A 13,754-nucleotide genomic window follows, 5' to 3' on the forward strand; every position below is an offset into this window, starting at 1 on the left:
TGTGGACGTCTTAGCATAACAGAAAGCCACCGTTGTAGAGAGATCGGTGCTCTGAGCTTGCGATTGTTCCTCTGCCATATCCTACAGGGCAGTGATCTTGCTGCACGCCTGTAGATATCCTCCTGGGAAGCACTACGGGAAACCCGTAAACAAGCGCAACCCTTCGCGATTTATTCGCTTAAGCCTAAGGTGTTGAGTTAGGCTAAGTGGCATTTACGAGTATCCGTACATTAGTTTTCAAGATATATGAACCAAGGGTAATTCGCGAAGACAAACCTCTTTCATTCCCCATATAGGGGTATAGACCCTCACACAACGTGTCAAGAACCCAGCTTTTTACTGCGCCATCCTTGTCAATATGGCGGCGGAATATACGAATGGTTCCTTTGCGGCAAATGACTGACTTCCCTATAGGAAGGCAGATAAAGCTACCTTCAGAGCCAGCTCGAAGTCAAGGACTGTTTATGACGGCCACATACAGTTAACATAGATATAATGAACCTCTATGTAACAAATTCATCAATTTAGCTAATTTTTCATTTCGCCATTATCACTCCCATTGAAGCCCATGTGTTTCCGACCTCTTCGTAGCGAAACGTAGCGGCGGTTAACCTTGATGTGACGAACTCGCGAAGCTGATCGGTCATTTGTTTTTTTTTTTCACTTTTAGTCAAAAATCGGGCGGAGAAATAGGTAAAATTTGCAAATACTAGCAATACCATAAGGAGGGAGCAGCAATGTAAACATGTGGAACCACCTAAACCCAAAATTCGTCATGATGATGATGATAACAATATTAAATGGATGGGCTAGACCGTGGAGTTTCTCACTAGCTTACCTAGAGTGGAATCTGGCGCTAGCGAACACGGGATTCGACGGAAGCGATCTACGCCTCCATTAGTGCCACCTTAGTGTGTAGTTCGGCTGGAAGCTCGGCCTGGTATGGCCGGAAATTTGTATAGAACACTGTGTTAGAAGTCTTATGCTGCGGAAAAAATTAGGGGGTTACAAAGAAAAGAAAAAAAGTTGAAGTCCTGCCTTTGGCTCACGCCGCCGGATACAGCGGGCCGTCGCGGATTTATTTTTAAATATATTACATACTCCAAACTGGATCAAGTTTTCTTTGATTAATTGTAATATTTAGCTGAAAAGATTATTCAGATTGTCTAAAGCTGTGTTCTTGCTCTCTCTCATTAGTATCATTATCAAGAAACTCTATGGTCGTATGCTACGCGCCCTGGCAGGCGATGCAGATGCAACATAGAGATGCAAGAATGATGTAATCGCGTTGTATTCATTTTTGTCTAAGCAGGTATAAACAAACGTAGAGGCGAAGCCTATTTCGGCAAGTAAGTCCAAGTACGCGCGCAAAGCATCATGAAATTTCATGAATGCTTCAAATGGCAAATAAATACTGGATTGTCGGGTCGCTATGTATGTTGCCACATTGCGCCTGTCCAAGGCAGCGCATGCTTCAAGGGGTGTGTGCACGCAGCGACGGCGACTAGCGACACGAATATTGTAACTCAATGGGGGCAGAAAACGCATAGTGTGTTCTAGCGAAGCTTATTTAGTAGCTATAGGGTGGGCCACAGCAGCAAGCGGCCGCCGGCGCTGGCTCGCTTTTTTCGGGCCAGAAGCAGCCCACAAACGAGTGGCATTGACGATACAGTGAACTGTAGCGACGAACGACCAGGAAAGAGGACATAGGCGGCAGTGTATTAATTTTTGTGGCTTGCCACTTTCGCCAAATAAACTGTTGTTGCGTTTTAATTTTTGGCGTCGCTTGTCGCCGTCGCTGCATTGGGCACCCCTTCATCTGAAGAAACTCCCCACTAACGCGAGCACATGCGTTAAGAGGTAATCACGATGTTATTTAGACATGCTTCTGACATAGAGTTTCATACTAATATACACTAGAGGGACATGTGGCGCCACCGTCTAGGGGAGCCGCGCTTCGGCGAGCGTGCCGTCATGTACTGGGCAGGCACGTTCCATTTGTCCTTGGCATGGCTTACGAACAGGCTGAAAAGTTGGCTTTGGCTGCAAAAATGCAACAATATTACTGCAGAAAATTAGTCGAATTTGTTCTGTTATTAAAAATAAAAGCTCCACAAAGATTAATTTGCTAGGGAATATTTAGAAGCTTCATGGGAGATGAACAGAAAAACAATGTTACCCCTTTTCGCTTCAAGACGAAAAAGAAGCCATGTGGCTAACCAAGCCAAGGAGGCGAGGAACGTCGCTAGCTGCAATGGCGCCGCCCACGGCGGCACGGGAATGCAGCGCCAGATTTCCCTCTAGTATATATTAGTGTAAAACTCTATGGTCTCTGATAGCCGTTGAATGCCAAAGAGGGCATCCCGAAAACAGAACTAACAAACGCTTCAGAGCCGAGAAGTCTAATTCATAGCCCTTTCAACGAGCCACTTGCTGCGAACCCGATTCCCACAGAACCCACAATTCCCATGGCGGCGTGCGATGGCGGCGACACTTACCACTCTAGGTGATATTGAGAAACTCTATGGGCTAGACCATCCTGTGGCTAACGTAGCAGTCACTTCTTGTTCTGCTTGGGTAGCGTGACAACATACCAGCTAACCTTTATGTTTCCTTTTTCGCCCACACCGCAAAGTACAGTGCGTTTCCACGCGGAAGTGCGGTTTCGGTTCCAGACTTAGGTGCATGCTCGGCTGTCCAGTCGTCCTGTTGTCGCGCGTCTCCACTTCTATGTGTGGTGTAGGTTCGTCGGTAATGAGTGCTGCTGCTAGAAAACGATGAAGAAATATGAGACGATGCCTCAATAAATGTTAGTTGCAAGAGAGCGCTTGTCACGTCGTCCTTCTTTACCTAAGTTGTCAAAGTTACGCTCTATTTTTTGAATCATAATGCACAAACTTGCTCAAGAGATTTGCCTAATGAAGGCGTGCCTTTTCGAGGAAAGTTCACAACTTTAAAGGCGTCCCCGCTGGCGAGAAAGAAGAATGTTGCTGTATGGTATCGTGTCAAGGCGAGCGCCCTCTCGATAATCTTGAGTGCGTAAAAGAGGATAAAGTTTGCAAATAGTCACCAGTTCAGCATAAATCCGCTACTTGTAACGCGTTTAGGCGCGCTCCGTATTGTGCCTAAGCTCGGGCGACAGCGGCAGGCGCAACTCACGCATTTTTTCCCTGTTAAATAAATCCATGAAGGGTGAGTTACCCTTCCTTGATTTCTAACATTTTGGCTTTGTTTTTGCGTTATTCTCACGAGCCTTGACTCAATACCTGCATGTAACAAGAACCTGGACGTAACCAAAAATTGCGAACTTTCGTCAGCTTGGTTACATCCTGGTTTAACTGTACTCGTTTTTTTTTTTGTCGCCCTGAGGTATTGCGATGTCCGACTGGGCCTACCAGGTTTAAAAACTGGTACAAGGTCGGCTTTCTTCCTGGCAGCTGGAAGATAACCAGTTGCCTAATATTCGTTCACTTTTCTCAACAGGACAAGTTGATCGGAACAGTGGAGGTTCCCACATGCTGAACAGCGCACACCGCACACTCCAGGCATGCTGTTTGTGTTGGAGTCACACAGGGTTGCCCTAAATCCATCTATTCTAAAAGGAGCCTTGTGGTGTTTCTTGCCTGATGAGGATCCGCTGGCCAAACATCCGTAATTTCAGCTTAAAAAAAAGGCATTCCCTGCACGCACAGGTACCTGTGCCTAACATATGTACAATTTCAGGGCCATGCTTTCAGAAATGAAAGTCTATTTTCTGTGTCCATGCTGGGCTCGAAATATCTGTCAGGTGCTACACAAATTAGCGGCTGCGCTTAGCGACTACTAAAGCGGTAAGTTGGGCGAGTTGGTTACTGTATACTAAGGAATTCATCGTACTAGCGAACATTAAGACAGGGACACAGCTAAAGAGAAGACGAAACAAACGCTAGCGTGTGTTTCGTCTTCTCTTCAGTTGTGTCCCTGTCCTAATGTTCGCAAGTATGATGAATTCGTTTAACGAGTGGCACAGCAGCCACCAATCTTGAATCATGAGCTGCATAGCATACTGCCAAGCTTCTTTAGTAATGCGCTTGTGAGATATGTGCCGAAAAAGGGAGAAGGGGAAATAATGTCAGAGCAAATACTGCATGGGTGTCTGCATAGAAAACTGGCAGCTAATCTAGGAGAGCAAAACAAATTCGGCCCCGCAGGGGGCATCTTCTAAAGCAGATGTTTGCGTGTACTGTGCGACACCACGGACTCCGAGCACCCACGTTTAGCCGTGCGTGGCAGCGCCGTGACCGGGGAAAAGAGGGTCCTGGTGGTTGAGCCGACGCCGAGGGCTTGGACCTATAAGGCCCCTTGGCGAAGGCAACACACCCCTTTGGCCTCCGCTTCCCGTAGACGGCACCTCCGTTCTGACCCGCCCGGGTGGAATCGGCAGTCGCCTTTTCCTGTCCTTCCCTTCACCTTTCGCTTTCCTGTCTCCTTTCTAACAACTTTCCTGTCGTCTCATTCTTTCTCAGTTTCCCTTTTTCCTGGCGGCTAGGGTTAACCTTGTGTGGTGGACGACCCTGAGTTCAGCAATATTGGGTTATAGTCGGGGTGTACAGCTGGCGTGGGCAGGACTTGCTCGCGAGTTCCTGTCCCGTCTCCTTGTTGGGCTCCATGGTGGGCGGCTGGCACCATGGCCGAACAGATTTTTCATTTTATGGCTGCTTTTTTTCGCACAACTGACCGCTCTCGTAAAAGAGGGGGCACCGACGTAACTGCTAAGTTTTTCACGAAGAACGTTACCAACTTCCCACGCTTCCAAGTGGTTCACAGCAACGATGAAGAGAAAACTGCCCGACTTGTCTCGCCATTTCTGGTCGCAAAAACCCTAACTGCCACCATTGGCGAAGGCTACAAATTAAAAAAAAAACAACTAATGGAGACCTCCTACTCGAACTGCTCTACAAACACCAGTGTGACAAACTGCCAGGACTAACATCTTTTGGTGAGATCCCTATAACTATAAGCGAACACAGGTCACTCAACACGGTCCGAGGAATCATCTCCGATGGCGACCTAAAGTGCGTGTCTGAGGAGGAACTCTTGGAAGCTCTGAAAGAACAGAACGTCACAAATGTGTATAGAATCAAAATCAGAAGAGAAAACAAAGAAATCCAGACTAAACACATGGTCATTTCCTTCGCATCCAGCATACTTCCAGAAACCGTAGAGGTAGGATACACAAAAACGAAACTGAGACCGTATATTCCAAATCCTCGCCGATGCTACAAGTGCCAACGATACGGTCACGGCTCGCTAAGCTGGCGGGGCCAAGACACCTGCGCCAAATGTGCCTCCAATGAACACCTTACTGAGTACTGTGAATCTGAACAACAACTCTGTGTGAACTTCAGGGGCAACCACGCAGCATACTCTCGTGTTTTCCCAGCGTGGAAAAAAGAAAAAGAGATCATCACGCTGAAAGTGACTGAAAACCTTACATTTCGTGAAGCACGGAGGCGACTGACACCAGCGCATACCCGATCCTACTCCGTTGTGGTGCAACAGGGCGCGGCATCACAGCTGTCTTCGGCGCCTGCTGAAGCCACACAGAGTATGGCTGAAGCAAGGCCCCCCGCGCCCCCTGTGGAAGCAGCTAGTGCTGCTCCCCCACCCCAAAGCGAGCTGCACGGACCCCTGGTTTGGCAGTCCCGAAGGCCTCTGCCCACACGGCTAGGTCCAACTCTTCAACACCCGTGCATTCTGCACGAACATCCGGCGTCTCGGAGGCGACAATGGACGCAACTGAGGGAGGTTCTCGGCCGTCTACTTCGGTGGTGCGGCGGAACTCCCTTGAAAATGGAAAGGCAAAAACCGTATCACGGGACCGAAAACGTAGTTTTCACCTGATACAAAAATAACATGGCATTCCTAGTCCACTGGAATTGTAGAGGACTTTTAAATAATTTAAATGACGTGAAAGAAATATTCGCGACTCATTCACCTGCAGTCTTGTGCGTTCAGGAAACAAACTTGGGTCCTAAACATAAGAACATACTCAAAGGATACCAGGTCTTTCGTTGTGACCGAGAGCAGGGGAATAGGCTCTCTGGTGGTGTCGCCATAATTGTGCAAAATGGTATTGCAGCTAAAGAACACAAACTGAAAACTAGGCTAGAAGCAGTGGCTGCCACCATGCTTGTATTCAAAACAATCACAGTCTGCTGTGTGTACTTGGAACCACAACTCACGGTAACACTGCTTGATTTAGAAGACTTAGTAAATCAGTTACCAGAACCGTTCTTAATAGTAGGTGATTTTAATGCCCACTCATCCTTTTGGGGAAGTTAAAACACTGATGTAAGATGCCATATTTTAGAAGATTTGATTTTGACTAATAATGTCTGCGCACTGAATACTGGCAAGCCTACATACAGCTCCCCAAGCTCAGGAAGGATGAGCCGCTTAGATTTATCCTTTAGTTCATCATCTGTTTTTAGCGAGTTTAAATGGGATATCATAAACAACCCATATGGGAGCGATCATCTACCTGTACTCATTAGCGTAACATCATCACCAACTATTATCCCGACGAAACCGCGCAGGTGGAAACTTCAGTTTGCCGACTGGGGACTTTTTGCTTCGGAAGCAAATTTAGACCAACTTTTTTCCAGACACTCTTAGTATTGACGAATTGAATGAAGTGTTTACGTCCCGCATTGTTAATGCTGCACGCATAGCTATTCCACAGTCCACGGGAGTGGTGAGGCAGAACCGCAAAGCATGGTGGACCAAAGAATGTAAGGAGGCAAAAAAGCAGCAAAATAAAGCATGGGGAGTCTTTAGAAGATACCCAACCCAGGAAAAGTTAATAAATATTTAAAAGGTAAGAGCTAAAGCAAAGTACATTCGCCGAAAAGCTGAGAAAGCCTCATGTCAAAATTATGTTTCGTCCATAAACATCTCCGTAACATCAAAGAAGGTAAGGGAGCAAATTCATGCGCTAAACGGGACGTACTCCCCCTACACACTTCCCCTTTTAACAGCACCAGATGTGCACACAAGCAAAGAAGAACAGGCAGATATACTGGGTGAACACTGCCAAAGTATGAAGTTCCGCACACTACACACAAGCTTTCTTAAAGTATAAAAACACAGCTGAGAAACAACGACTGCCAACATGTGGTGGCACAAACGAAACGTACAACACTTTAATTACACTCCAAGAAGTAAAAAGAGCTCTTTTGACTGGTAAGCAGACCGCCCCCTGGCCAGATGATATTCATTACGAAATGCTCGCTCATCTATCTGGTCCTGCTGTAGAAGCACTTCTGAAGTTTTTTAACAAAATTTGGGTATCGGGAAAAATGCCGGAAGCTTGGAAAAAAGCTTTTATTGTAGCATTCTTAAAACCCAGAAAGCCGCCAACCTCCCCTAGTAGTAAACTAGGTGTGAATACCAGGTTAAATTTTGTCCTACAATCAAATCAACTTATAGACATTCACCAGTGCGGCTTCAAAAAAGCATGCTCAACAACTGACCATCTTGTCCGCCTTGAAAATGCCGTATGAGAAGCATTTATACACAAACACTGTCTTGCTGTCTTTTTGGATCTCGAGAAGGCCTATGACACTACATGGAGGTTTGGAATAATGCGGGATTTAGGAGAATTAGGCATACGTGGAAGAATGCTGAACTGCCTGAATGATTTCTTGACAAATCGTTCATTTCAAGTGCGCCTGGGCTCAACCATGTCGAGGAATTTTGTACAGGAAAACGGGGTCCCTCAGGGCTGTATTCTTAGCACAACACTGTTTGTCGTCAAAATGAACTCCATATCAAAAATAATTCCAAGGTCGATTATGTATTCTGTTTATGTTGATGACCTTCGAATAGCTTGCACATCGTCCAATGTAACAACATGCGAGAGACAAGTACAGTTGACCATAAATAAACTGACAACATGGGCAGACAGAAACTGTTTCCAGTTTTCACCACACAAAACAGTCGCTATTCTTTTCTCACTCAAACGAGGCCTACAGACAGACCCCACCCTACACCTAAAAGAATTAAATTTTCCCATACAAAATGAACACAAATTTCTCGGCATAACATTTGACAAAAAACTCACTTTCCTGCCTCACATCAATATCTTGAGAAAGAAAGCATCCGGGGCTCTAAATATACTTAATGTTATGTCTCGTAAACACTGGGGTTCCGACAGGTCATGCCTCCTACAAGTTTATCGCTCCGTTGTATGCTCTTGCTTAGACTATGGTTGCATTGTGTATGGCTCAGCAAGGCAGTCCTACTTAAAACGACTGGATCCCGTACATAATTTAGGTTTATGACTCTCGTCTGGTGCATATAGGACATCACCCATTAGCAGTCTTTATGTTGAAACCAATGAACCGCCACTTACATTCAGAAGACTCATGTTCACGTGCTCATACATCCTAAAGATCTGTTCACTACCGAAACATCTGTGCTATCCTATAGTCACGAAATGTCCATCTAGGGCACTGTTTAATAACAAACCCCAAGCTATTAGACCGTTGCTCCTTCGGTTTGAAGAGAAATGCCAAGAACTTGGTATGCTGGACACATTGCGTGGGACTGCCCATAGAACAAAACAACTACCACCTTGGTATACATTCCCTGCTGTGTGCGATTTTACACTGACACACTTTCAAAAAAAGAAAACAACGTGTGAACACATATTACACGAGTGTTTGGCACTGAACAAAAAATACAAAGGCTACACCTCATTTTACACAGGCGGTTCCAAAACAGCATGCTATGCTGGGAGTGCAATAATACAAGGTAAATGGGAGAAGGTGATCAGACTACCTCAGTGCGCCTCGGTTTTCACAGTGGAGTCTTATGCAATTGCTGTGGCTGTGGAAAGAATAAGGAAGGAAGGCATTCCAAAAAGTTATCTACACAGACTCGCTCAGCGCGATCACAGCCCTACATTACAAAAATGCAGCTAAACCCATAATAGGAGACATAATACACAATTTATTGACAGCAAAAACACAGGGACAGGACATTAAGTTGTGCTGGGTTCCTAGCCATGTTGGGATCAATGGTAAAGAGAGAGCCGATGCATGTGCTGCAAAGGCTGGTAGTAAAACAGTAACGCAAGAACATATTCCTCATAACGACTGTATGAAATTTATACAGAGTAAACTCAGAGAAACATGGCAGTCCTCATGGGATAACAAAACAAACAACAAACTTCACATAGTTAAACCCACTATAGTTGAGTTGGAATCAAGCAAACATGAGGAATGCTACACAGAAGTCATTTTATGTCGTCTCCGCATCGGACATACATACCTGACACATAACTTCCTTGTAATGAAAGAACATAAACCGAGATGTGAGGAATGCGACCAAGTGCTAACAGTAAACCACATGTTACTCTCATGTACGAAATTCGAGATCCTGAGAAAAAAGCATTTTAGGCTCTTCTACGACGAACACATTCCATTTCATCCCAATCTACTTTTAGGAGAAAACGCACTTGTTAAATTTCCTCCGTTTTTAGTTTTATCATAGAAGCAGGGATTGCAAGCAAGCTGTAAAGCTGTAACGTGATCTAACCGTTCTTATCCACAAAATACACAAAACCTTCTGTTTGGCGCATGATAGCCTAAGTTGCTTATATGCCATAAAACACAACACAACACAAGAACAAATTCGGCGATAACATTTGGACCAAGGAGAGGCAGGTAATATTGTTCGGATAAAGGTACTCGCAAATGAATTACAAATGCTTTATTCCCGGTGAATATCATAAGGATACGAAGTTGGCTCTGCAAGCGTTATTTCGAGCAAGTTTAAAGGAGTTGAGTTTGTGGCAAATATGATACTCTGTATTTCCTGTCCCTAGGAGACTTAAAGATTGACTGAAGTATATGCAACTTAAGGTCTTGGAAATTGTTGCCTAATTGGTTGAAGTGCTGCGGTACAGCTTTAGAGACCTTATTATGAGCACCTGCCCAGAGACGGTTCAAGTATCTTTATCCGAACAATATCACCCGCTTCCCTCAGGTCCATATGTGATCGGCGTGTTTCTTTAGATTTTCTATTTTAGCTTCAACATTTGTATGTCGACATCCATTCAGCAATTGCTCCGGAGTTTTATTCCGCCCCCGTTTTTCTTCCACTGCTTTTTCTTGGGCCGCACACATGGTTGTACCTTTATCTTTTCGTTTTTTTAGTTTCAGAAAAGGCTCTCTCCAAGAATGCTGATGTTTGTGACACCTGCACTTTCAGTAGTTTTTTTCCCTTGACCTAGTTACCGGCTTCTTTTTGGACCTCCAGCTTACAGATACGGTCTGGTAACGACTTCCCCTAAACTCTGTTTGGCTTCCACCATTTCCGAGAACCGCGCACTCGGCCGTGTGCCGTAGCAAGAAACACGTTCTCAACCACTCTTTCCATAAAATGACGAAACCTTACTTTCTGCTTACCATCTGCGCAGCAAAAAACCCGCACCTTTGCTGCCTCACCAAAACCTGCCCCCGCACACTCCCAACCAATACTGCCCCTACACTCCAATTTCCTTTTCTCATTCGCTTTTTTCTCATGGAGAACTAGCCATGTATAAAGCTCTCCAGCCAAGCCAGAGTTTGCTCTGACGTAGGCAAGTCGTCTTGCTGAAACGTTGGCAACAGTTGTGGTCGCTCTCATGTTCGAAGTTTTGTTGTGTGTGTCTCCGTGTTGGGGAAGGTGGTGGGTTGTGTTTGCCATTCTGCAACGTTTATTTCACATATTTGTTTATTTTGCAGTGGCACAGTAAGATTCGTTTTCACAATGTTAGCAGCAATACGGACAAGAGAATAATGCTGATGGGATAACTTTTGCAAGGTGGGGCTAAATTTTGATTCAATCTGAAGATAAGTGATCCGTGCACTTGGGCCTAATAACCTTTCCTTTGCGAAGCTTCAGACACGAAAAGCAAAACAGAGTACCGCTTGCTCCAACTTACAATTTATATACATTAACACAGAATAATGTTAGAAATTGTAGTGGCGAGCCCGTCGTGCTTCTCGCACAATTGCTTTATTGACATAAATTAAGAAAGGGGAGTATAGGCGCCCAGAGGCAAAGCCAGTTTAAAAAGTAAGGAAGGAACCTCACGGCGGCTTCCGTCTACATGTATGGTTACAAGCACTTGCACGTTGCCTGGGGCACCAAAACAAAAGTTGCTAAACAAGGGCAATGTAAGGGATGCGCACGCAATATAAAATATGTGTTCAAGAGAGCTGGAGTACAAGTAAATACGAGGTGAGTACGCTGTCAGATGATAATGATTTAGTACCCGCAATGCGGATTCGCAGACAAGTCATATGCCATCGGGTCTTAGTTCCTGACGGTTAAAACGTATTGACTTCCCCCTTACCTACTTGAAGTCCCCGATAATTGGTATACGCTGTAAATTTCTTCCTTGATACTTGCCTTGGTGTTGTGTCCTTATATATAGGTATCTCGCGGATTGAAAGACCGGGCTGAGCTATACGTTACCATGGCAACCTTGTTCCTTGAGCAAGGGGAGTGACCGCGAGATTGAATTTGCCCTGCTTCGGTAGTGACCGGTTGGTATGACAGCGTGTCGTCTGCCTCGGACATGTAATTAGGCTGTAACAACGTTCCCACAGGGGACTGCGTGTTTACAGTGGATGTTCCATCATTGAGAGCTGCCCACACGGGAGCGCCAGCCTTGCGGGAGTGAAAGATCGCTCGTAATCGAACGCGTTGCCTGCATCCTTTTGTTGCAATGAACCCGATGCCCACCGCCAGTAATTGAGTTGTAGTGTCACTGCGTAGTATAAGAATACCACCACTGCGCCGTGGATGTTTCAGCCAACGTTTACTTCGCCCTTAAATTATATGATCGTCCTGAAATATATTAATTATTGCGACTTTGGATCAACACCCCAAATTTGAAAGTTTCACTATAGGTAAACAGTATCAGCATAAGACGAGTTTATGGGCGAGCAGAAATAAAAATCATTGGATAACCAGGTGCATCTTATGAGATGGGAATTCAAAATAGGCAATTTCAAATTTGACATAGACGTATGCTCGATCGTATAGAAATGTTAACGTTTAAGCCAATGGTAATTGCTGAATCGACCGCGAGCATCTGACGGCCGCTGTTATGAGTTCCTAATATCTTCTATTGGGGATGCGAAAATTTTACCTGTTCGTTATAGCGGCACCGAAATAATAATTAATACAATGGCGGAGCGTTTTACACAAGATTTGCGACTGTCACGGGGCCAATGTTCTTATATTAAGCTTTACGTGCTGTTGAAGAAGTCCTGAACTTCACGGGGAGACGATGTCAAGATAAGCGCACGTCGAGTTGCATGGTATTGTAGTCGACGCTTTCTCAACCCTAGAGTATGGAGTGCGTTCACTAGAACCCTACTTGTGACGTGGTAGCATCCCCGACTGGCCAGTTGGCGAACCCAAGTTATTTGTTTTGATCACTTTAACAATAATATCGACAAGTCGCGTTTGTTCCGTGGTACAGGAAGCTCGTTTCCTGTCCGTAATCGTTCTCTTATTGTCCTTTCCCCGTTGCCCGTTGAGACGACCAAAGTTTGCTTTCTGTATGTTGTAGTGAAACGGAATAACAACCTGGGGTCCACCAAGGTGACAGAGTGGATACCAAGAGACGGGTCTCGAAAATGAGAAGTCATAAAACGAGATGGAGGGTACGAACTGAGGATATTTGGAAGCAAGGGTTCAGGTGGGGCAGCTAAGGACAACAGGGGGTTGGATCAATGGGCCAGGCCTTCGTTCTGCAGTGGTGCTAAACAGGCTGATTATGAAGCTGAGCGGTCCCCGAGGCGTATTGCTGAGGACCCCGTTTCGATTCACGTGCAGTAAATACTAACGTTTCTTCTAAGTTACTCAATTACACTGCGTTTCCTTCTTTGCGGCGTCGACCATTATCGGAGCCCTCTTCCTGCTAAAACACCGTACGGCTGTTTTACGTTTAATTACGGTTACGCTAATTTGGCGTAATTTAAATTAGTTTTGGTTATTTACGGCTTTTACGGTTCACGTGACTTGGACGGTTTTCCGGATGGCGTAGAACCTCTCTTTGACATTGACGGTTTCTAAACCGTCATTAGTATGATAACCCCTGTCATAGTCTATAATTAATTGTGAACTTGCCCCTCGTCTTGGATTGATCTGTTGTGGAGAAATCTTTTTAGCTTCTAGGTGTATTGAATGACCTGTCCTACACAGCTTTCGTCTACTTTATTTTACGTTGTGTTATTGTCCATTTGTTTTTTCGTAGCTGCTTGATTTGCACTGCAATTATTAGTTACTAAAAAATATAAAACCATTACCCGAGTCAGTGGTTCATCCTCGACGCTACAATAAAAGAATAAAAATATAAATAACTAAATAAAAATAAATAAGTGAACGAATAAATAAATAAATAAATAAATAAATAAATAAATAAATAAATAAATAAATAAATAAATAAATACTTTCCTTTGCTTTAGACATTGTAATTGCCGATCCGGTCTAGGCTATATAAGGCAGGCGTTGATTTAAAGTAGTTTGGGTGAAGTTGAGAAGAAATTTGAAAGAATAACACTTGGTTACTTACATCACTACAATATGTAATGAAAACAACCAGGTTACAAAGCTTACAGATGCGGAAACTTAAGATTGTATAGCGCATGTGTTGCTCAAATGGGACTGGGAAAGAGTTGCTACAGCAACAAAGATTTCGAGCTTGTGGT

The 13,754-nt window shown here is 44.6% G+C and overlaps 1 long non-coding RNA gene across 1 annotated transcript in view; it reads right to left on the bottom strand.

The window, feature by feature from the left end:
- The window catches only part of LOC144177973 (uncharacterized), a 43,034-nt gene that overhangs the window by 10,364 nt on the left and 18,916 nt on the right, over positions 1-13,754 (bottom strand). The gene's annotated exons all lie outside the window — the stretch shown is intronic.

This window comes from Haemaphysalis longicornis, unplaced genomic scaffold, assembly GCF_048455015.1.
Source record: "Haemaphysalis longicornis isolate Haplotype H1 unplaced genomic scaffold, Haemaphysalis longicornis Haplotype H1 scaffold_36, whole genome shotgun sequence".
In the NCBI taxonomy this organism is placed as follows: domain Eukaryota; kingdom Metazoa; phylum Arthropoda; class Arachnida; order Ixodida; family Ixodidae; genus Haemaphysalis; species Haemaphysalis longicornis.